This window comes from Panthera leo, chromosome D1 (genome assembly GCF_018350215.1).
Source record: "Panthera leo isolate Ple1 chromosome D1, P.leo_Ple1_pat1.1, whole genome shotgun sequence".
Classification (NCBI taxonomy): Eukaryota; Metazoa; Chordata; class Mammalia; order Carnivora; family Felidae; genus Panthera; species Panthera leo.
This window is the reverse complement of record NC_056688.1, coordinates 31,279,756-31,303,407: the sequence shown is the minus strand read 5'-3', so window position 1 is coordinate 31,303,407 and position 23,652 is coordinate 31,279,756. Positions and strand designations below refer to the sequence as shown.

At 45.1% G+C, this 23,652-nt stretch overlaps 1 long non-coding RNA gene across 1 annotated transcript; it reads right to left on the bottom strand.

Annotated features, from left to right (window-relative positions):
- Positions 1-586: 586 nt before the first annotated feature.
- LOC122200514 lies at positions 587-13,098 on the bottom strand. The gene is made up of 3 exons (XR_006193828.1): positions 13,024-13,098; positions 4,992-5,036; positions 587-644 (listed from the first exon to the last, which is right to left on the bottom strand). It is a non-coding gene; the product is annotated as an uncharacterized LOC122200514 (long non-coding RNA).
- Positions 13,099-23,652: the final 10,554 nt, after the last annotated feature.

Genomic DNA, 23,652 nt, shown 5'->3' with positions numbered 1-23,652 from the left:
TAGGTAAAGGATGGGCTGAACTGGACCCCCCAAGGACTGGAGATCAGGAGGTACTGGAGGAGCCTCAGAGGCAGATTAAGACAAAACTCCTTTTAGACACATTGTTGCTATCAAAGTATTTGTCTTATACACCGAGTTCCACTTCTGATCTGGTCTCAGGACTTGTAATTTGGTACCTCTATTTTCAAGAGACAGAAACTTAAGCTGCAGAGTGGCCATGAATTCTGGAAGCATAGGTGACTATAGGTAATAAATGGTTTTCTTGTATTGCATTTCAACACATGATGAAGTCAATGATGTTGCATATATTTTGTATTATCTTTCATTAGCAATGTAGAGTGTGCGATGTGCAGTGCAAAATTGCAGCAGGCACAGAGCAATCATGCAACATTTCCACCAACTCTTATTATCTGTGAGATATTGCCTCATTGCATTTGTGTGTCTGGTTTTCAAAAGTAAACCTGTGCCTTTATCAGACCCCAGAAGAAATCTTCAAGGGGCTTCAGACCTGGTGTGCATCCAGCCTTTTCTACCCAGCTGCCTCATCCAATCCAGTATGGAAACTTATCATCCACCTTCTCCTCACCTCTGTCATGAGTAGCATTCCATTCTGTTGGAAACATTCGGGGTAACCTCTCCCTAGCCTGTCAAGTGCAAGAAGTGATAGTAATTGGTCACTAAAGCAATTGGTCAATAAAACAAATAGATATCCATGTTTCTAGAATTTATGAACACCATATGTCTTAGCTCAGATTGCTACAACAAAATACTAGACATTTAGTTCTCATGGTTTTGAAGGCTAGAAGTCTGAAAACAGGGTACCTGAACAGGGTCAGGTTCTGGTGACAGCCCTCATCCTGGCTTACAGACTGCTGTCTTCTCACTGTGTCCAGGTATGTCAGACAGAAAGTCAGCAAAGCTCTCTGGACTTTTCTTATAAGGGCACTAATCCCATCAGGAGGACCCCACCCTTATGAACTTAAACCTAATTACCTATCTCCAAATACCATCATATTGTGGAGCCAGAGGTTTCAACATATGATTTTGGAGGGATAAGATTCAGAACATAATATTCTATCCATGCCCCCCACCAAGAGTTATGTTCTTCTCACATAAAAGAAGACACACTCAATACCAACATCCTCCAAAGTCTTAATTCATCCCAACATCAAGTCCAAAGTCTCATCTAAATAACTAAATTAGATACAGGTGAGACTCAATTACAATTTATCCTGAGTCAAAATTCCTCTCCAGCTGGGAACCTATAAGTATTTTACTCAGCAAATAACAAACTGCCAACTCAAAAATGGGCAAAGGACTTGAGGAGACATTTCTCCAAAACACATGTATAAAGAACAATAAGCACATGTAATGATGCTCACCATCACTAGTCATTAGGAAAATGCAAATCAAAATCTCAATGAGATACCACTTCACACTCATCGGGATAAATGTTAACAAAAAAGAGGACCTAGTAAATGTTGGTGAGAATTTTGATAAATTGGAATCCCTGTGCACTGCCAGTAGAAGTATAAAATGGTGCTTCTTTGGAAAATAATATCAGGGTTCCTCAAAAATTAAACGTGGAAATACCATTTGATCCAGCAATTCCACTTGTAAGTATATCCTCTGAACAGTTGAAAGCAGGGACTGTAACAGATATTTGTACATCCATGTTCATAGCAGCATTACTCACAATAGCCAAGAGATCGAAGCAACCCAAAATGTCCTTCAATGGATGGCCGGATAAACAAAATGTGGTATATGCATACAATGGAATGTTATTCAGCCTTTAAAAATGGAAGGAAATTCTGATGCCTGCTACAACATGAGGACATAAGTGAAATAAGCCAGCCACAAAGGACAAAAATGTATGAATCCACTTATACAAGGTACCTAGAGTAGTCAAATTCATAGACACAGAAAATAAGTCAGGCATGGGAGTCAGTGTTTGATGGGCAAAGGGTTTCAGTCTGAGATGATGAAAAAGTTCTGGAGATAGATGGTGGTGGTATTTGTACATAATGAATGTACTTCCTGCCACTGACTTATACACTTAAAATGGTTACAATGGTAAATTTTGTGTACTGTATGTTTTGCCACAAAAAAGGTAGAAGAAATGTTTTACTTAAATGCCTTTGAACTATGCCAAAGGAAATACTTCACATCTTCCAAAAAGCTAGTTGCAAGTTACCCTTTCTACTCTTAATCATAATTCTTCTACACAAGCCCTCATTTGTGTGCTTTTTTTTTTTTTTTTTGCAAAATGTATCCATCTCCATACATTCATACCTTGATTTATACATGTCCAAGTCAGTGCTTAAAAAAAAATGATGCCAACTCAGGTTGCATTTTCAGAACACAATGTCTGAGGTAGAGTGACAGCCACACCACACTGCCCTCTGCCTTGGTCAGACACAACCAAACACTCGGTCCCTTGTCAGCTGACCCTCACTGTGGTGTTTGGGAAAGGAAAGCAAAGCTTGGCATGATTCCAGGGAAGGAATCCAGTGGTCTTGGAGCACATGAAGACTTACTATGAAGAGAGATTCAATTCTTTGGACATTTTTCCAAAGGACCAATTGGCACTTTTGAGTTGGACTTGTAAGAACTCCTATAATTTAAAGTACATGGAAATAAATAAGCTTTTTTGTTAGTCCAAAGTTATGGCAAAGCTCAAAGAAGGATGATAGAGAAGGTCTCTTGCTTTGGATGGGAGTCCAGGATAGAAGTCTTGTCAGTCTCTTTGGAAACATAGATCCAGGACATGATTCATTGAGCACCTTCTATGCTACCTGACATCACCTGGTGAATTCACTTGTTTTTTAGATGGCTAAAGTTAAACTCAATGGCTCTTATTTTTTTGTTCTCATCCCATAGCTTCTGATACAGAGGCATTCAGTATATGCAGATCTCTGATCCCTACCAACCAGCAATCAAAAGTATTTACTAATCCACTACTTGGTGCCCAGCACTGTGTTAGGTGCTCTGGTGGAAACGGGCATGAAAGGTATGATCCCCAGCCCCAGTGGAAATGCCATTCAACTGAGAAACTTCTGAGAAAAAAAAATATGGCACATGGTTGGTACTCAATATCTATGTATTAGTTGGATTAATTGTATAAAAACAAGACCCAAATTTTATAAGGTTCTCAAGGAAAACAAAGGAATATAATCTGAAGTACTTTCATCAGGATAGGTTACAGTGCAGAAGTGAGACCCGAGATAGGTCTGGAAAAATAGGAAGGAACTGATTCAATAATAGGCAAGCAGCATTAGAAGTATGAGAGAACAGGTTTCACCACCATCACATGTTGGACACTGAGCTAAGTCCTTCACTTACTACCTCATTTAGTCCCCAAACGACCCTAGGAAATAGGTATTAATACCCATTTTATAGTTAAGAAACTGAAGCTTAAGGAAGTTTATGACTTGCCAATAGCCACACAGCTAGTAAGTGGGCAAGCTTGGGCTGCAGCCCACATCGAATTCCAAAGTCCATGGTGGTAGTCACTCTACAGTTGTTTTTTTTTGGGGGGGGGGTGGGAACAAGTAGGTGCAGGGTGGCAGAATGAAGGTGCCCTTGGAGAAGAGTAGGGGACAACATCCAGAAGAGAGAGCAGTCCTCAGTTTGGGGGCCCTGAGAGCCAGACAGAGGGGAAGTGGGGTGAGGAGGAGTCACTGCAGGCATTTCCCTGAGCAGGGTTTAGTCAGGTCACACAGGGAGTCTCCCTCCTGCTGGGCTGGCCTCCATTGAGGTCCCAGCAAGGAGTGTCCCCCCTACTCCAGAGCCAGAACATCCTACTATGGACAGTGGCAGACAGGTTGCTTCTCTCCCTTGAACAATAAACAAGAGAACCACTTGTCAGCCCTCCCGGAAGGGCAATGGCTCCAGGGAGAAATCCCACAGCTTTTGGCAATGGTTACATTTCTTCAGTCTGATAACCTCAGGAAACATAAGACACTTTATCCATCATGTCCAAAAACCAATCTTCCTTCTCCCCAGCTTCATCCATCACCATCCCCACCCACTGTTGAGGAGGTAGCAAAGGGGAGGAACAGAGGTTTCTCCCTCAATCCCCCACTCACCAACAAATACTGGCTTGCCTACTTCCCTCCAATGTGCTCCTATAAAATAAAGCCATGGTCACTGCTCAGGCTATAAGGAAGGAGATGGAAGCAGCCAGGCCCTTCCAAAGCCTTCAGAGATCAAGAACCCTGAAGCCAGCTGGCTGGCCTGGTTTCTAAACCCAGCCCCGCCATTTACTAGCTGTCTGACTTTAATCTAGTTCCCCCACCACCTTGAGCCTTGAGGTCATCACCTACAAAGATGAGTGTTGACTGTGTGGGACATTAGGGAAAGGAATGGGAGCATATGGAAGTATCTAGCTTAAGGGTCTAACCTATAAAGAAGCAAATGAAAACTGCCCTCACTTACAGAGCACCTAAATTATCCCTTACATTATGATAAGCTCTCCAGTATTCATGCTCCCCACCTCCTTTCCTGCTAACACATCTTCTTGCAGGAATTCAGTGTCTCTTTATTCATCCTGGGAGGCTGCAAACTCACTTACTCCACCTTTGCCCCTGAAAAACCGTCTCCTGGGTGGGCTAACCTGGCTTGCCTCTCCATATGCTGCAATAACCCACATGGATTCTGCTGTCCAGCCCTGAACAGCACTAGGTCTCCAAGAACCTGCCTCATCTTTAGCTCAGTTAGTTCTCGCAGTGGTCTCCTTTTCTAGATGAGGACCCTGTAGTCACTGAGCTTAAGTCACCTGCCAAAGGTTACATAGGTTAGTATCAGTGCCAAAGTTCAAACCCAGGTCCACGGGTTCTACATGTTTTATTCTTTCCCAAGCAGTCCTCAGAACAAAACTTCTCTTGCCCAGTACCACATAGGAGTGGCCCACACTTGCCCAATACCTTTACTGCAACCCATCTCTAAGCACATTTCCCCCTTTTTAGCAAAGACAGCTGTCCTGCCCTTACCTGCTGAGGTTCAGGGGACTGGATTTCTCTGAAGATAGGATTTCTCTGAAAAAAGAAATGAAATTGTTTCTCAGCCTTAAGTTGAAAGCATTTCCAAACAGGCTCAGCCCCAGGGGCAACAGGGTGCAGATAGGGCAAGAATGGGTAACAATAAGGTATTACAGGAGTCAATCATGCCATGGTCCTATAAAGGTAGGTTGGCCATCCTCCTTGGCTGAATACATTATAAGTGATGGGAGATGAAAATCTCTGTACACATTATACAGCTGCTAATTCTACATGAAGAGCTCAAGGCAGTTATCAACAGATAGACAGCTCCTGAGTCACATCTTGTGTGTGTGGGGGGGGGGGGGGACTTCATTATGTTTAGATTCCCAAAACTCTGGGCTCCAAGGCTGAAATAAGCCTGATTATTATGAGATGAAAAGCCTACTTGGTCACTGAGGCAGGGTGGACATCCTGGCCCTGAGTACCTCCCTCCCTGGGGAAACTGTGGTGACCTTTTTGGGCAGCCAGAGCTGGTGTGCATGTAAGTCAATATGTGAGAGACCCCTGGGACAGAGCACTGAGCTGGCTCACAGGTAGAGGGACAGAGGACAGCAGCTTCAGCTACTGGGTAGCACCAAGAACATGGGGTCAGGGCTGAATACACACACCACACACACAAAGACTTGTGTGCCCACTCCACTAGTACCCATAACCAGGATCATGGAGGCAGGTGTTTGTGAAGTGTGAACACAATGGAGCCCCAAATAGGAAAGCTCACATTCCTTCTTCCCCTTATGAACTCTACCATGGTGACAGCCCTTATGATGCTCTGTCCATCCAACCCACATTCCTTCATCAGTGTCTGTGCTTCTTAGAGTGATGCCTATTTCCCTCACACTAGTTTTTATTTTTATATGTCAGTAATTTCCATATAATAACATAAAACTCTCAGCTCTGATCTGGATGTGAGAGTGCAAGCACTGAGTGATTGTGTGTGTATGTGTGCACATATGCATATGTGTGAGGGTTAATGTATGTGTGATTATACCTACATGTGTGAGAGTGTGTGTGAGCATGCCTCTGTGTGAATATATATATATCCATATGTGAGTGTCTTTGTGTGTGATTTGTACTCCAGTTTCATGTCACCACATTCTGCTCCTTCCTTGTATTAACCTAGACATCATCTACTCATGCACACTGAAAACTGAATCCTACATTGTATAGAAGACTTAGTCCAATCTCTTTGTGTCACAGATAAGGAAACTGAGTCTCAGAGAGGTGAAGCTGGGCCAGGTTCCATATCCAGTGAGCACAGGGGTTGGTGGAGAATTCACCCTACCCTGCCAAACACTGCTTCTCACAGCCCTGTCCCCTACCCTTGCTTCTCCCCTGCCTAGAGGCAGAGCTCTCTCCTGGTCCCTGTCTTCAGTCTTGGCCCCATACTGACAGCAAAGTACAAGTGGACACATCTGCCCATTTGTGTTGAGTCAGCATCTTAAGTCAGCATCTTAAGCAGATGGGAAAGAGGCTGAACATGTGCCCTTAATAGGAAAATCAACTCCACAGTAAAGCAAATGGAAAAGAAGAAATAAGCAGAAGGAGAGCATTCTGCAGGGATGCTTAGCATGAAGGCAAGGACCACAAGGGTGGCCCATTGCTGGCTTCTTAGCCTCATACCATTAATACAGGTAAAATACTTCTTGGACAATAAGGTTTCATCTGCATGTGGGCAGGACTGATGGCTCTCTCTAAAATATATATGTCTTTCTACAAATGAGTGAATTTTTAATATGGTTGTAGATAGACTGATAAAGATGATAGATAGGTGAGAGATAGATAGATAATAGATGATAGATAGATAGATAGATAGATAGATAATTGCTAGATTTTGGAGAGTAGGTATCTTCACCGAGAAAAATTAACTAGACAAAAAGTTATAAAAATCAATGGAAACATAAGGGATGATGGAAAAATTAAAAATGGGAGGGAAAGTGAGTATAAAGAATAGGTTTTTATAGCTAGGTGAGAGTAAATCATTGATGTGGTTACTTGGTGGCAGACAGCAGGCCTAGATAACCAGAGATTGGTGAGTAACGACAGGTCTGACATTTGTGGGTGCGTCCTATGAGCCAGGCCCTGTAATAGTTTATACCTCATCCATCTAATCCTCACAAGCCTATGAGGAGATATTCTCATTATCCTATCTCTCAATTGAGGAAATCAAGGCACAGAGAGGGTAAGTGACTTGCTCCAAATCACACAGCCTATGAAAAGAACAGATAGGCTCTCAGCCCAGGTCTGTTTGAATGAAAAGCCCATGTTCTTAACCATTTTACTATGCCCCCTGTCCCTGGGGTGGAAATGGAGGTGGACTAATGATGAAAAGTTCTACAAACCCACAGAAGCACAACCCACTGGCCTGATTCTCCCACCCTCCTTCCCATCTCAGTCCTCCTAATTAAACCAAAAGCTCAACAGAAACCCTTGTGCCCCCACAGGTGGGAGAGACTGGTACCATGTACACTTTGAGTTCTGTAAGCAGAGAGAAGTCACAGTTCCCAAAAGGCACACAAAAGCATCCTTTTGCCAGAATAGCTGTCTTCAAAATCCCACCTTCCCTTCACTCTCCAATCACATCCTGGCTCTGGAGATAATTTCTTCTTACTTTCAGCTGAACGAGTTGCTCTGGCTGTGACAAATTCTAGGCAGTTGGGTGCAGGCATCAAATAACTTCTCAGTGAGGTGCCCTTGGTCTGTATCTCAGCTTGCCTCCTATCAAATCAGGACCCCAAAGAAGTCCCAAGAAGCAAGAATGGGAGGAAATCGGGTTTGGAGCAGCAAAGTTGGCTATGCTCTGGGCAGCAGCTGTCAGAAGACACTCTGTGACCTACTGTCCATGCCTGGAAAGGCCAACCATTTCCCAAGCCTCTTCTGAGGCAGAATTCAGCTTTTAGGAGATGGCCTGACTCAACTCGGGGCCCCGGGGTGTTTTCTGTGCCCTTAAACCTTAGCTGAGATTATAGATCGCAAAAATCATGGAAGAGAAGAGCTGGAAGGAAGCCTAAATACCAGCACTAGGAGTCAAGCTTCTAGCCGTGTAACTGAAGAAACTGAGGCTTGGAGAGGCTAATGGAAGGTAACTGTGGTGCACCCCCAGGCAGGACTAGGTCCCACACTGTCCCTCATGTTGTGGTATATTACTCCTCATTCAGCCCTGGGCTATTTTTTCAAGGGCTCATAACTTACTGTAATATGAGCTTGAAAAAATCATAAGGGAAGTAAATCTTCCTCAAACCCAATCCATAAAGCATTTTCCAGCCTCTGTCTGAATTGTTTACTCTCTCTGATTGGGTGAAGAGTGCTGAAGGTTACAAAGGGCCGCATCACAACCCTGCCAAGTCTGCCCTGGGAACCCCTGTGGAGGGCAACTGAGCCTATAAACACTCAGAACTCAGGGCCTTGAGCATGGTACCAGGTAGCTGGCATGAACACCATGATAGCCACTAAGAATGTAACAACAAATTTGGGTTCCAAATCTCCAAGGTGTTTAGTCCTCAATTTTAGAAGTCAGCACTGCTCTAGACAACAACTTAGCACACAGCAATCACCCAGTGGAGTTCTGAGGAAATAACCATGATGCCTCACCATACCACCAACAAGCACGAAGCAGTCATGGGCCCTGGGGAGCAGAGCAGAAGATGAGGAGTCAGGAGGTAGCATGGTGTTCTGTCATTTAACCTTCACAGCAACATTTTGACGTGGGTGCCACTGTCCCTGTTTGACAGATGAGAAAACTGAGGCTTACCAAAAAAAAGAAATAACTTGCCCAAGGATGCACAGATGGTGATGATGATGCTGGCTTGGAACTGGGCTGCCTGATTCCAGTATGCTCCCTCCCAGTTGCTCTTTGCAGTGCCCAGGGGAGGGCTGAGTAGATTTGGATCCTTCTCTGCCATTTGGGGCTATATGCTCTTGGAGAAGTTGATTAATCTGTCTTCAGTTTGCCCATGTTTAAAATGGGAATAGTAATAATAGTAATTCCTTTCCCCGTGGGGTGTTGTAGTAACTCTACATTGGGAGGCACACCTGGCTCTCTACAGGTGTTAGCCCTGGTTAGCATTCTCTCTGTGTCTCTTTTCCTTGCCACACACAGCAGTGTCACCAAACTGGGACCCTCAGTATGCTTACCCATCAACAGCAAGAGCTATCATTGTCCCCAGGGAACTAAGCATACAACAAATTGGCTTGTCTTCTGAAAGGGAGGAGCCTTCTAGGAAGGGGGGCTGATCAGGGTAGAAGTCATGCATGGTGACAGGCAGGGAGTCCCCCCAGAATTAATTGCTTACCACATGTCATCACATGTGACAAAATTGCAATTACTGTCTTCTAGGAAGAAAAACATCGCATTATTTCCCAACTCTCGTCCCCACAAAGAATCTGATTTAAGCAGGTTTGGGACGTAGTGCCTTCCACTTCCAAACGGTAAAATGACCACCAGAGGAAAAAAGGACCCTGAGCTTTAAAAGACAGACTGGCTTTATCTGGTCTGTTTTTTTTAATGTTTGTTCATTTTTGAGAGAGAGACAGAGAGACAGAGACAGAGCATGAGTGGGGGAGGGGCAGAGAGAGGGAGACACTGAATCTGAAGTAGGCTCCAGGCTCTGAGCTGTCAGCACAGGGCCCAATATGGGGCTAGAACTCACAAACTGTGAGATCATGACCTGAACCGAAGTGGGATGCTTAACCAACTGAGCCACGCAGGTGCCCCTATTAGGTCTGTTTAAATCAGTGAGGGAACTGGCCATGCACTGATGTCTTCCCAGTGAACTCTCTGATTCAGATGAAGGCTAAGAGACAGATAGATGATATTTATTTTTGAGGACATATCCTGGAGGTGACCTTGCATGCTCTCTGTTCTTACCTGGCCTCAGACTTTTGCCTCAATATTCATCAGAACAGACTTAGGGAAAGACTAGAATAGCAATTGAGTCCCCACTAGATTTCCAGAAGGAAGGGACAGTCCCCAGACAGGCCCAAACATCATCTTTGCTTTTGTTGTTTGCCTCTTAACTGAGCTCCTGTTTGTTCAAAGAACAGACACAAGGCTCTCACCAATCTCTGAACACCGAGTACTCACTGTCTTGCCACAATTACAATCATTCATTCATTCCTAACATTAGAAGTGCAAATATTAACCACATTGGATTTTCTTATTGCTTCTGCAAAGGTAGTGGGGACTCATAGAAAGAAGAGATACACAGTTAGAAACCAATAGTTTGGGGAACCTAGACCCAGAAACTGTCTTTGTGCACCACTTCTCTTCCATCATTTGACTTTCCCATAAGTTGGGGACATGGTGAAGGAGGATGAGGTATGAGACCAATAGAACTGAAAGAAAGGGCTCCAGTGAGTCAAACTCACTATAGGAGAAAAGGGGGGAAGTAGGGGCTCCCCCTACTGTGGTCAGGCACCTCCCCATGGTTCCTGAGCTCCACATGCTGAGTCAGGGACCTGAATCTTGCTGCTGAGCATCTGCTGATGCTGGAAGTGCTCCGTGATAATTACCCTCCAAGTGTCAGGTTATTTCTGTCTCTTTCAGGAGGACAGATCAGGAAGGGGCAGAGTCCAGAAATAGCAAAAGCAATTAGCAGGCGGGCTTCTCAGGGCATAATTACCATGTGCCAATTAGGACCTGGCCAGGTAAACCTCAGCCTAGTTTCTGGGTATGTGGGAGGCAGGGCGTCGGCACATGGTCACCAGGCCCTCATCTGGTGTACAGGCAGCACCACTAGCTTCTGGGGCATCTTCTCTCTACAAGGTCTTTTGTGGACTTGGATGCTTCAGGACAGGCTGAGGAATTCCCCACCGAGCACATATTCCATGCCTTGCAATGTGGGCTTGAAAGCTTGGGGGACCCTGGAGGGCTTGTCAGATACTCACCAGCTAGCCCAGCTATTCTGTATCAAAAAATGACCTGTCTGTAGGTCCTGAGAAACAGGTCAGGGACTGGGCTCAAGTCTAATCAGAAGACAAGAGTTCAAGTTTTGGCACTTTTACTCCTGAACTCTATGACTTTGGACAAGTCCCTTAACCTCACTGAGCCTCCATTTTCTTTGTTTAAAATCAGTAGCCTGTGCATCATATTAGTCAGGAGATAGTCTGACCTATAGTCTAGGTGATACTGCCATCACAAATGACTCCAAATTCTCAGAGGCTTACTGAAACAACTGTGTGCTTTTCACTTACACCAGGGCCACTCTGAGCCTGAGCAGCTCTCAGGGGTTCTGTCACCCATGCAGTGGCTCAGTGAGGGTGGTTCTGCCTTTGCCACACAAGGCTCAATAGATGCTGTGGCTAGGAGAGAACAGACTGAAACAAAGCTACAGCCTTTCAGGGGCCTCAGCCCAAAGAGAGACACATCTCACTTCTGCTGACATTTCATTGGTCAGAACTAGCCACATGGCCTACCCATCTGCAAGAGGGCTGGGAAGTTGGTCTCCTATAGCTCAGGAAGGGGAGGAACACCAGAAACAGGGGAGTCCCCATTGTTCATCATAGCTAGGCTATTATCATCACTAAGAATTTGGGAAAGTCTAGAGAGAAAGCTCCATAAGACATCAGACGGTGATATTCTCCCTGTTATTGTTTTCTTCCTTGTATCAAATTCCTATTTGCAGTTTTTATTGGGTTCAAGATTAAAATGCCCTTGAGATGGGGAAGTCAGCCACCAGAATTTAGGTGGAGACTCATGCTGGGTAGAGACAGGGGAGAGATAAAGCCCACAGCTTGTAATCTCTGCCCTCAAGTGCTAATTCTCACTGAGGAGAAAGGGCAAACAGAGAAAGATCAAATTCCTGTTATGCAATATACATGCCACGTGAGTCAGGGACATAGAGTAATTGGGGTCATGAAGTGAACCAGGTGGGGCTTCCTGGAGGCATGCACCCACAGAACAACCTGGTTCTTCCAGGTTCTGAGACTTCCTGGAGCCTCACTATCTGGTCAGCGATGATCCCCCTCACTCCTACCCAGCTCCTGCCCTCACTTCTGAGCCTTGAAGGCAACAGAGAGCCAGCCCACTCAGCAGTCTAAAACCTTCCACTAGAACCCAGCGGGAGAAGGGTAGATCACCTGCCTGGGCCAGAAGTTGGGGCCACTCACTCCAGTCCCCACCTCCAACCCCATTCTGTCTGCCCTGAGGCAGGAAGTGGAGAGCTCACTGAGCTCCAGATCCAGATCTGCCCTAGACAGCTGCATGGACTCCAGCCATCTCCTGACCCACCCGAGCTCATATAGAGAGGTAGCGTGTCAGTAGGATGGTAGAGGTGCCCACAGTGCCTGGTGCCTATACATGGGAGCTTTCTCATTGATGTTCTATCAGTCTGATCCAGGGGTCCCCTCCACTCTGTCATACTTTCTGCACTGGAAACCCAGTACCACCTCACTAGAGATTTGTGCTGAGTTGGTGGTCACTGTGTCACTGTGTCAATAAGCCCCCTAGCCTCTAAACCCCTCTCCAGGGAGGTGGAATTCCATGCGTATGTGTCTCAGGCCATCCCCAAACTCCCTTCTGCATTCTCTATGACTTATGCTTGTCAGCCATCTCCCTATGAGCTAATGACAAAATGACATTATTTTCACAACACAAGTGGCAGAAAGGCAGCATGCTGTGCAGGCTTTGTCCTGGAGATGGAATGAGAAAATCTGTGTTCTTGGGTTCTAGTCCTGGCTCTGCTGCCTTGGTGAGGACTGACTATGAATGCCCTGTTTATAAAAAGTGGAGGGCTTATCATCCTGTCAATCTAGGGTGGCAGTGGGGAGGGGTGGGAATAGTGCAAAAGACAATCTGCTCTGCATTCTTTAGTCCCTAAGCCTCAAAGACAGGTGAGGATGGGAGCTCTGAAGGCTTGAACAACTTGTCCAGGGTCCCAAAGTTAGGTAGAAGGGAGATTCAAATCAAGACCTGCCTGCGCCACCCAGGTGGGTGCAACATACTATCATCAGGTGCACAGGTGTCCTCTCCCCTAACCTGCCCACTCACCAGCCTGTCTCAGGCAGGTTCTGTCCACTTGTCCATTTGTCTACCCGTCCGCTCAGTGGTGTTCACCTGCTCCAGGCAAAGCCTTATTACTTCAGCCCCACAGCCATGGTCCCATGTCTGGCCACTGTAGACACTGTGAATAATGGAGTGTCGTGTTTGTCTAATGGATTTATCACTACTTAAGAATGCGGCTTCATCAACAAAAGCAGGTGAAAATCGATGTCAAGGCAGCTAAGTGACCTGCACCTTCCCTCACAGCTTGGCATGTATCGATAGTCTTTGGTCCACTTGGTGTTTTGCACCCAATGTGGAGATGAAAGCAGGAATATAAATGCCCTTGGCTTTTCTTGCAGCCAGTCCTGCAGCAGCTCAGGGCAGGGTGCTAGAGCTAAGTTCTCCCCTCTAGCCCTCACTGTCCCATGCTGGGGCAGCAAACAACCTAGAGTGCTTTCTTCTCTCTAGAAGTGGGGGCAGCCCCTCTGAGTGCTGCACTCCACTCTTACGGACCCAGGCAAGACCACCACCCCACAGCCTGGGGGGTGGTGTATACCCTGCACTGATCCTGAGCAAGGATGAGCATTTCCTTCTGCATGGTGTATGAAGCTCATTGTTGTTTTTTGGTTTTCTTTGATTTGGTTTTTGAAGGGTGGGGAGTGGCTGGTCAAATTGGAAGAAACATAGAAGATGGGTTCCAGAGAGCTGTGATACTCTTCTGAATAAATCTGTATTAGGATATGGCAACGAAATGGAGCAGGAAAGCTGTAATTCCTTGAAAGTTATTCCAAATGTTTGTTTTTTAAGGTACATTCTCTACACCTCCCTGGCTTATTGCTGTGCTCAATGTATACTGAGGTAAGTATTCACCTTACTGTTAGTATTCACTAACCCATTTGAAAGAGCTGCTTGTGACAAGTGCTGAAGATGTTTCCAATTATCTTTATTTATATATTAATTGTCTTAGCTCAGAGTTGTCATAACAGAACACCACAGACTAGATGGGTTACACAAAGACATTCTTTTCTCACAGCTTCTGGAGGCTGCAAATTCAATATCCAGCTCCCTGGTCAGGGGTCTGGTGAGGCTATTTTCCAGGTTTGTTGATGGCCATCTTGCCATGTCCTCACACAGCAGAGATGGAAGTCACCCCTCATGTCTCTTGCCCTCATGACCCCGTCACCTTCAAATACCATCATCCTTGGGGTTAGGACTGCATGGTGTGAGTGTGGGGAACACAAATATTCAGTCCACAGCACTTCTCAAGTTCTGAGAGGAGTGGGGAATGCAGTGAAAAAGTAGGCATGGAAGAAGGATACCTCATCTGTTTTCTATTTAAAATAAGCCGCCATGTGCCAAGCAAGTCATATGTGTCACTACTAATCCTTACAGTGACCCTCAGTGTATATTTTATTTACCCAAAACACCAAAATCCAAGCTTTCTGTACATTGGAGGCCAGATAGTTGTACTATCCCAGTTTACAATTCCAAATATTTTTGTGAGCATTTTTTTGGTATGGTCTAAAGGCCCTCAAACTTCAGTGGTACATCAGAGTCCTCTGGAAGGCTTGCTGGTCCCATCCCGAGGGTTCCAGTAGGTCTAGAAAGTGGCAAGAGAATACACATGTTTAACATGCCCCCATGTGGTGCTGGTATTCCCATTCCAAGAATCCCACTTGACCCAGGAGGGTCAGATGGCTACTCAGGGAAGTTTCCAGGGAAATCTTTGAAGGGACCACAGGACACTGACAGACCCCATCACTCCAGGAACCACTCTGTCATGTGGACAGAGAATTTCTGAGGGAGAAGAAGTGTTAATAGCCTGGGAATTCCCAAAGCACAGAAGCCTCGTGTGTATTCTCCACTTGGACCCCACCTCTCCCTTCAGCCTTTCCTTCCTTGTTCTTAATTAATGTTTGATTCCTTCCAGGTGGTGTGGAGCCCTTAGCATGATGAGAACTGTCTCCTTCTCCCTTCTCTTTTTCATTCCTCTGGTGAAGGCAGAATACAAATTCTTATTTAAATAGGTTTGATAGACTCACTGTTAATTTTTGTAGAGGGCAGATACATATCTGTGGAAATGTCTTGTATTTTGGGGATTGCATTCCCAAACAAGCATGTGCATGTTTATGGGTGGATATACATTTAAGTTGTGTCTGAAAGAAAAAGAGGGTTAAGAGATATGTTCTCATGTTATGGGTGGGAAATTGAAAGCCTAGTAGCTTCTCCCAAGTTCTACAGCTACCCCAGAACTACTACTAACAACAACTATTCATCACTGAGTCCTTCTTAGATGCACTGAACCTTCACACAACCCTTCAAGTTAGTCTTCACAGTGAACATTGATTGAATACCTCTAATAGACCTGGCACTGTCCTAAGACATTTACTTGTATTATCCCAGTTATCTTCGCAACTGGTCGATGAAGTTGCCCAAAGTCATACTACCAGCAAATGGTGGGGTCTTGATTAAATCCTTCTCCCTGTGCCCTGTCCAGCCTCCTAAGACAGGTGATCCCTCATTTCCCTGATGGCCCAGAGTGGTTAACAGATGCCATATGGGAAATCACAGCAGTAGGCGCAAACCCAAGCTGTCTGACTTCAGAGGCGAGTGAGGTTGGAAGCCTGTGTCTCTAGACTTCTAAGCCAGTTTTCTGCTGTTCACTAGCAAACACCAAGAAGGACGCCTGCCTCAAACTCCAAACCCAGCATTGGAGCTGGCCACCTAAGGCTCCCAGAATCCCCAAAGCACTACCTGTCATACATCTAAGTGCTACTACCCTGCTTGCCTTTGACCTCAGAGAATGGGAGACATTTTTCAAAAGCACACAATTCAGAAGCAGGAAATGGAGTGAAAGACTCCAAATCCATTAATATTGTCAGTTCCAATGCTCTCAGTTTTACCCTAGTTAGAGCACGCCGCCAAGTATGTCTCTCCAGGTCCCTGCCTTAGACTCAGTGAGCTCTCCATCCCTGAGGCTCACATACACTCCCAGGATGGTGTGCTTCCCAGAGTCTCTGTCATGAAACTGTTTTTGTTCCCTTTGAGTTGCTATGGCATTCATTCCAATATGAATATGCATCCAGCCCTACAGCATCTTTTCTGGTCTAGGGAGAGGTTGGGGTTGCACGTGAGGGTGAGAATGAGGATGCGATAGGAAGAGGGTTGGCTGGAAGCCCAGAGAAGGGTGGCTTATGTGGGAAGATGACGAGGATTCCTGGTAACATCTGACCATCTTGGAGCTCCCTCCCCACTGAGCATCCCCATGCACTTGGCCAACATGCTCCCTTCCTTCCCAACACTCATGGGCAGAGAGACAGCCTGGGAAGAGAAGAGAAGAGCTGTCCTTGTCCTTCCTTATGTCTTTGAGCCCCTGCTCACTCCCCCCTGCCTGTGGGAAGCTGGGTTCCTTGGAAGATGGAGGTGGGCAAGCTGCAGACAGCAGGACTGGGGACCAATCTCTTTCCAGCTGCCAGAGGTGTGTGATGCCAGAAGGGATGGAGGAGGTGCCATATGCTTGGCACAGGCTCCTGGCTCGCCTCATTGTCAACGAGCTGCTTTCCTGAGAATCCTCATTTCTCAGAGAACCTACAAAATGATATTCATGTCTTTTCATCAGTCAGAGGACAAAGTGAGCCTAAAACCTTCCTGTGTAGACTCAGAGAGCTCTAGAACGCCTCCATAATCTCAGCCACCTGCAGATGTGACCTGTCCCCACTTCCAGCTACTCCTAAGGGAAGAAGCAGATTAGGTTGTGGGGCTAGTGTGACTCTACCTATGGGGATAAGAGAAGGCTCCTGGGCAGAGATGGCATCATACCAGACAGGGCATGGGCTCTGCTGTCAGTCAAGGAAGGACACAGGAATGAGCCCTCAGGACTGATATTTTTTTCACTTTGGAAGTTCCTCCTCTAGATGCCTTGGAAGGGGGAGTAGTAGACTTTTCTGTGAGACTCCAGAATACAGAACAAGACATAACTGTTGGTAGATTCAGGAATACAGATATTGACTCATTGAAAAGAGCCACATTCTCACATTGAAATTAGAATCTGCTTCCCCAGGAAACTGAGAAATCTGTCACTCAAGTGTTCAAGCACAGACTTGGCCTGACCAGCCAGGGGGCAGAGGATGTGAAGGGATGTTTGCATCTGGGGTAGCTTGCTCTGATCCAGCAAGAAGGTCCCTTTCACTCTGAGACTGAACTCCCCTTACTCTATTCCTTGGGGGCCTCTCACCTCACCTCTTGCTGGTCAGTGGGGAAGTATTTACAGAGAACCACCAAGTTCCCAGCAGAGGATAGACAGCCTCTGAACTCAAAGAGTACATAAGAAAAGTAGGGAGAGGTGACAAGCCCACAGGAGATGATCAGCAGGCAGTAGCAAATCTCCCAAGCGTATGTGCTATGGAAGATACAAGCCACTTAGGAAAAAATAAAAGATACAAGCCATGCAACACTGGGGCAATGCTAGGGCATCTGTGGCATCCTCATACCAGCCAGGGGCACCAGGGATGGTGGGTGGTGAGGAGACCAGAAGTGAGGGAAGGAAAAGGCCAGCACGGGCTATAAACTGGCGGGCTTGAGGGGCACAGGCATCACCTGAGCTCCAGTTTTGGGAAACTCCAGGTAAGAGCCCAGCTGTAGGGTGCAGGGACATCTCTGGGCAAGTGTATTTCTTGGCCCCTGAGAGGTATATAGCTTGGGCACCTCCCTCATGGGGAATTAAGACAATGATGTAAGGGCCCACCGCTGCCCCCCACCCCAGTCTCACATGCCTTTGGGGCTTACTGTTTGCTGCTTTGGATGGTAATGGTCTATGCAAGTATCTGACCTCTCAAACCAAGTGTGAATTCCTCAAGATCAAAATCCATCTTTTACCCATTCCATCTTTTACCCGTTCCACAATCACCCCAACCAAACCCACTTATAGGTGTGTATGTGCATACACACACACACACACATACACACACACACCACATACACCACACACACACCACACATACCCTCCCACATATATACCACACTCACACCACATACACACATACCCCCCCACATATACCCCCCATACCACATACACACACACACACACACACACACACACACACATACCCCTACACACACACATACACACACACACACATACCACACTCACACAGCCCACACACACAGCCTCCCCCACACACACATATATACCACACTCACACCGCACATACACATACCCCCTCCCACACACACATACCCCCAAATATATACCACACTAACACTGCACATACCCATACTCCTCCACGTACACATACCAACTCACACAGCCCCCACACACATACCACACACACACATACATTCACAACCACATATACATACCCCACACCCCAACACACACACTTATTTCACACTTGTTCATGTACTAATGAATAAATAAATAAATAAATAAATACTTTCTTCAGAAACATTTTCAGAGTGAGAGAGTAGGAGGCATGAGCCCTTGAAATCTGGCCAGTGGCCTGACTTGATGAAATGAAACCCGAAATCTGAATTATGGAAAACATGGATTTAGGATCATAAATATTTCTGAGAGTAGAATAGCTGAAGGAAGTTGAGGTTTTACTCAGTAGAAAATGGGAAAGTGCCTGATACAGGACTCAACACCTACAAAGTGATGGGTAAGTGCTGCCTGTTTTCATTATCCTCTTAGGTCTTCGCTCATAACCACACATACACACATGCACACCACACACACACATCACACTCATACCAAATACACATCCCACACACATACCCTCCCCCGACCAACACACTACACATCACACACACATACATACCACACACACCCCACACACATACCTCCACATACCACACACACACACTCTCTCTCTCACACACACACACCACTCATACCACCCCCACACACATACCCCACACCCATCTCCCCACACCACACACATACATACCACACACACACACACACACACACACACATATCCCCACACACACACCACACACATACCCCCCCACACACACCACATATACCTCACACACATTCCTGCACACACATACCCACACACCACACACACACACACATACCACACACATGCACACACCACATACACCTCACATACATCCCCTCCACAACACACACACACCCCACACACACCCCAGACATATACTCCACACACACCACACCACACACCACACACACACCCTCCCAGTGAGTTCTCCATTTCCCACCTTCTCTGACCAACCTCCTTTCACCCTAGAAGAACAGATGTGTCCATTTCTGGCCTCTACACAGGCCTGGCAGGTTTCACTTTTGCCCATTCCTCGTCCTTTCACCCTCCAGGACCTACTTCCAGTGAGAGGCTCTTGGTTCCCTAGTTGTGAAGCTCTACTGTCTTCTCACAAACAATTTATTCAGTCTTGTTCTTCTTTGGAAAAGGACTTCCCCTAGGCACTGGGGACTGGAGTGGGCCTCTAACATCTCAGTAACAGGAGACCAGGATTAGGACCATGGTCTCAGTATCAAACTTTTCCCTGAACTGAACTCCGTGGGTTCCAGTGCCTTCAGGACACATCTATTCATGGGTTTATTTCTCTGCACAGCTTTTCCCCTTAGATAGATGGGGAGGCAGCCTGGGTCTCAGATTCCCAAGGAAAGAGCAGTAGCAAACACCTCTGCTTTCTTCTTCGCAGCCAGGTCACAGGGACCCACTGTCTTCACTGGCCTGGTCCCCCAGGTTTTCATATGGGTGTGAAACCACCTAGCAGCCTGAGGGCGTGGGTTAATTTATACTTTCCTATACACAGATCTGGCTCTCAGTACTCATTTGCAGAAGGGAAGAAGGAAGGAAGGAAGAAAGGCAGAGAGGGAGGGAGACAGGAAGATGGGCTGAGGGGAAGGAGCACTTTTTTGTGCACAACAAGGTCTGAGTTCATTTTTGGCTTGTCACCTGATGACTACCTCCAGTTCTCTGGGCCCTCATCTCTTCATCTGGAAAATAAAAGATGGAGTCCCTGTCTCTCAGCACAAACATGGGATCAAATCAGTAATCAACCTGTGCAAATGTGGTGGGCACGCTGCAGAGAGATGCTCAGGCGTGAGGTAAAGCTCCTCACACACTTTCACCCAGTTCAGTTCCTCACAGCAGAGATGAGGCCGTCTGTGTGCACAAATCCTCACCAGCAGCAGGCCTTCCAACCTCTGATCTTCAACTATCTGCTGGCAGAAAGTGTCATCTCAGGGAAATTTTAGTGTGCATTCCTCTTAAATTCAATAAAGATGAGCATCTATTCATATTTAAGAGCTACCTGTATTTCCTTTTCTGTAAATTGCTTCTTAATATTCTTCACCCATTTTTCTTTTGAGTTTTTTGTCTTATGTTACAGGAGACTTTTATATTTTAGAGAAATATAAAATTGACTTTAGTCTAAGGTCAGAGTTGCAAACATTTCCCCCCAGTTTATTGTTTGTAGTCTGGTTTTACTTATGGTGCATTTTCCCATGTAGAATTTTGAAATTTTTTTATGTAGTCCAGATTACCAAAGTTTTATTTCATGATTTATTGGTGTGTTTTTGTTCCCTATCATAGTTAGAAAGGCCTTTCCTACTCAGACTATAAATAATTACCCCACATTTTAATTTTTCTACTGACCATACAGATAATTTTTTTTCGTTCACCTTTAAATCTTTGATCCATTTTGAATATACTCTAATTTATGATGCCCACTAATATCCCAGTTATGGATTCAACAGTAATTTTCTCAATGTCTAGTTTGAGAATGGCCCACCTTCTTTCTCACTAATTTAAGAATATCTGAGGGGGGCGCCTGGGTGGCTTGGTCGGTTAAGCGTCCGACTTCGGCTCAGGTCATGATCTCACGGTCCGTGAGTTCGAGCCCCACGTTGGGCTCTGTGCTGACAGCTCAGAGCCTGGAGCCTGTTTCGGATTCTGTGTCTCCCTCTCTCTCTGCTTCTCCCCTGTTCATGCTCTGTCTCTCTCTGTCTCAAAAATAAATAAATGTTAAAAAAAATTTAAAAAAAAGAATATCTGAGGAAGCATCTTTACATTACTCTAAATTTCCTTATGTATCCTTCTATTTTTGCACTCTACCTTCTGTTTCATTGATCAAATTAATTACCTATGTACCAGTACCACACTGTTTTATTTATTACAGTTTTAAAATATAACTAAAATACTCATCTCCTCTGATGTACATCTATTTTGGAACTTTCTGAGCTATTTTTGCTTCTTTCTTTTTCTATGTGAATTTTAGCATGAGCTTACGTAATTATTATTTCACTGTTCATTTGGGAATCAAATTAAATTTATAGATTAATTGGGGAGAATTAATGTATTCATTTTGAGGCTTAAAATCTATATCATTTAGGAAATACATTCAACTGCTAATAGACTTAAATGCATTGGCTTAACACATAAACGTTTGAGGAGAAACAATCTGGAGGCAGGCAGTCTGAGCTAACCTGGCAGCCCAATAGAACTACCCAGGATCTAAATTACTTCTTCTGTCTTTCTTCTCTGCCTTTCTTGGTGGCGGCTTCCAACCTCAAGGTCAGAATCGCTAGAGATTGCAAAGTGGCAGCTGGAGCTGCAGACAGAAAGGATAATGGTGAAGGTGAAATGGACACTTGCCAACTATGCCCCCTCTCCTTTTAAGTTTTCTTGGATGGACACCAAACAAGCATCACTAACACATCTAAAGTGTAGTTCTTCCAGAGAGCTGAAAAGTGTAGTCTTTGCAGCTATGCATATTGCCATCCCAATTAAATTAAATTTGTATAGTGAAGAATGAAGGAGAAAGCAACCCACAGGCTTTAACACCCTGTCCTTGAACATGAGGAGCCTATCCTTTTGTTCACCTCCATTCCCTCCCCACTCACCCTCACCTGGGTCTCACCACAATACAACCCTAAAACTGCTCTTGTCAAGGTCAGCAACAACCACCATCTCTCCAAACCCAATGATCAACTTTCAATTTTTATCTCATGCAGCCATTCAACAACATTTGGCCACTATGTCACTCTCTCTTTTAGAAATACTTTTGTAGTTTAGCCATGGACCATCCTCCTTAATTTCCTTCTATCCAACCATCTGCCCCCCCCCCAACTTTCCTCTGCTCAGACCTCTTTCCTTTGCTGTGCATATTGGCTCCCTACAGAATATATGTACTCCCATGACTGTGCATATGTGGGGGATGCTTCTCAAATGCAGATGGCTAGCCTTGCACACCTATTAGAATGGCTAAAGTTGCTTAGCTGGCACTTCCAAGTGCTGGTGAGGATACAGAGCAGCTGGAATTCTGTTACACTCTGCTGAGAATGCAAAGTGGTGAGACCACTTTGGAAACAGCTTGTCAGTTTCTCATAAAGTGAAACACACACTTAGACTGTGGCCCAGAAATCCCACTCCTGTTAATTACTCAACAGAAATGAACACATTTATACACATAAAAACTGTGTGTGACTGTTTATTTCAGCTTTATTTATAATGGCCATACATGTGGGGAAAATTCTCAAATGTCCATCTGCAGGTGAAAGGACAAACAAATTGAGGTACATCCCTATAGTGAAACACTACTTAGCAATAAAAAGTATTGAGCTACTGATGCATATGACATAGCTTAATTTGAAATGCATTGTGATGAATGAAAGACAACATACCACATGATTTCATCTACCTGATTCCACTTGTGTGACATTCTGGAAAAGGTAAAACTATAGGGACATAGAAAGTATGTTCCAGGAGCTAGGGTGGAGAAATGAGAATGTCTATAAAGCGACATGAATGAACATTTTGGATTGATGGAAATATTCTCTATTTTGATGGGCTAAATATTCTCTATCCTGATTGGTGGTGGTGGTTACATGACTGTATACATCTGGCAAAATTCATACACCTGCACACCTAAAAGGGTGAATTTTACTACATAAAATACACATTAATAACCATGACTTAAAATATATGTATCCAGCCCATCTGTCTTCCTGAACTCCACACTTGATACATCTCCTCTTGGGAAAAAACAAAAGCACTAAATGTAGAGTCTTTTGTCACTTCATTAAAGCGTACTTTTACTCATGGAGTTACTGTCAGGAAAAGCAAACTTTGAAAACCTCCATGACTACTCTTTTTCTGATGCCTTATACTAACCCACAGTCCATGGCTCCAGCTTGTCCTGACCTGACCATTTCTCATGACTGGGCTTGAGGCTGTATCATTAAGTCATCAGAGCATCTGTGTCTGCACAGTCCATTTTTCACAGAACTTCATGGTTTGTTTTGTTTCATTTTGTCCTTTTCAAAACATAAATAAGATCACTTTTATCAGGTGCTCAACACCTTCCAGTGTGGGCTGTCACACACACTCAACAGAAAGTGCAAGCCTTCCTCCAGCCCTTCCACAGCTGGCCTTCCTCGCTTTGTGACTTCAGCTCCAAGCATCAAACTCAGCAGACTCCATACTTTTCTCAAATGCCCTACCAGCTCCTTCTTGGGCCCATGCACATGCTCTTCCTTCTTCCCTTCAGGCACATATGTGGCCCATGTGTTTCATGCTCACTTTATTCAGCTTTCAATACAAATGTCATCTCCACAAGGCTGTCTCAGCAGCCACTCTTGAATCCTAC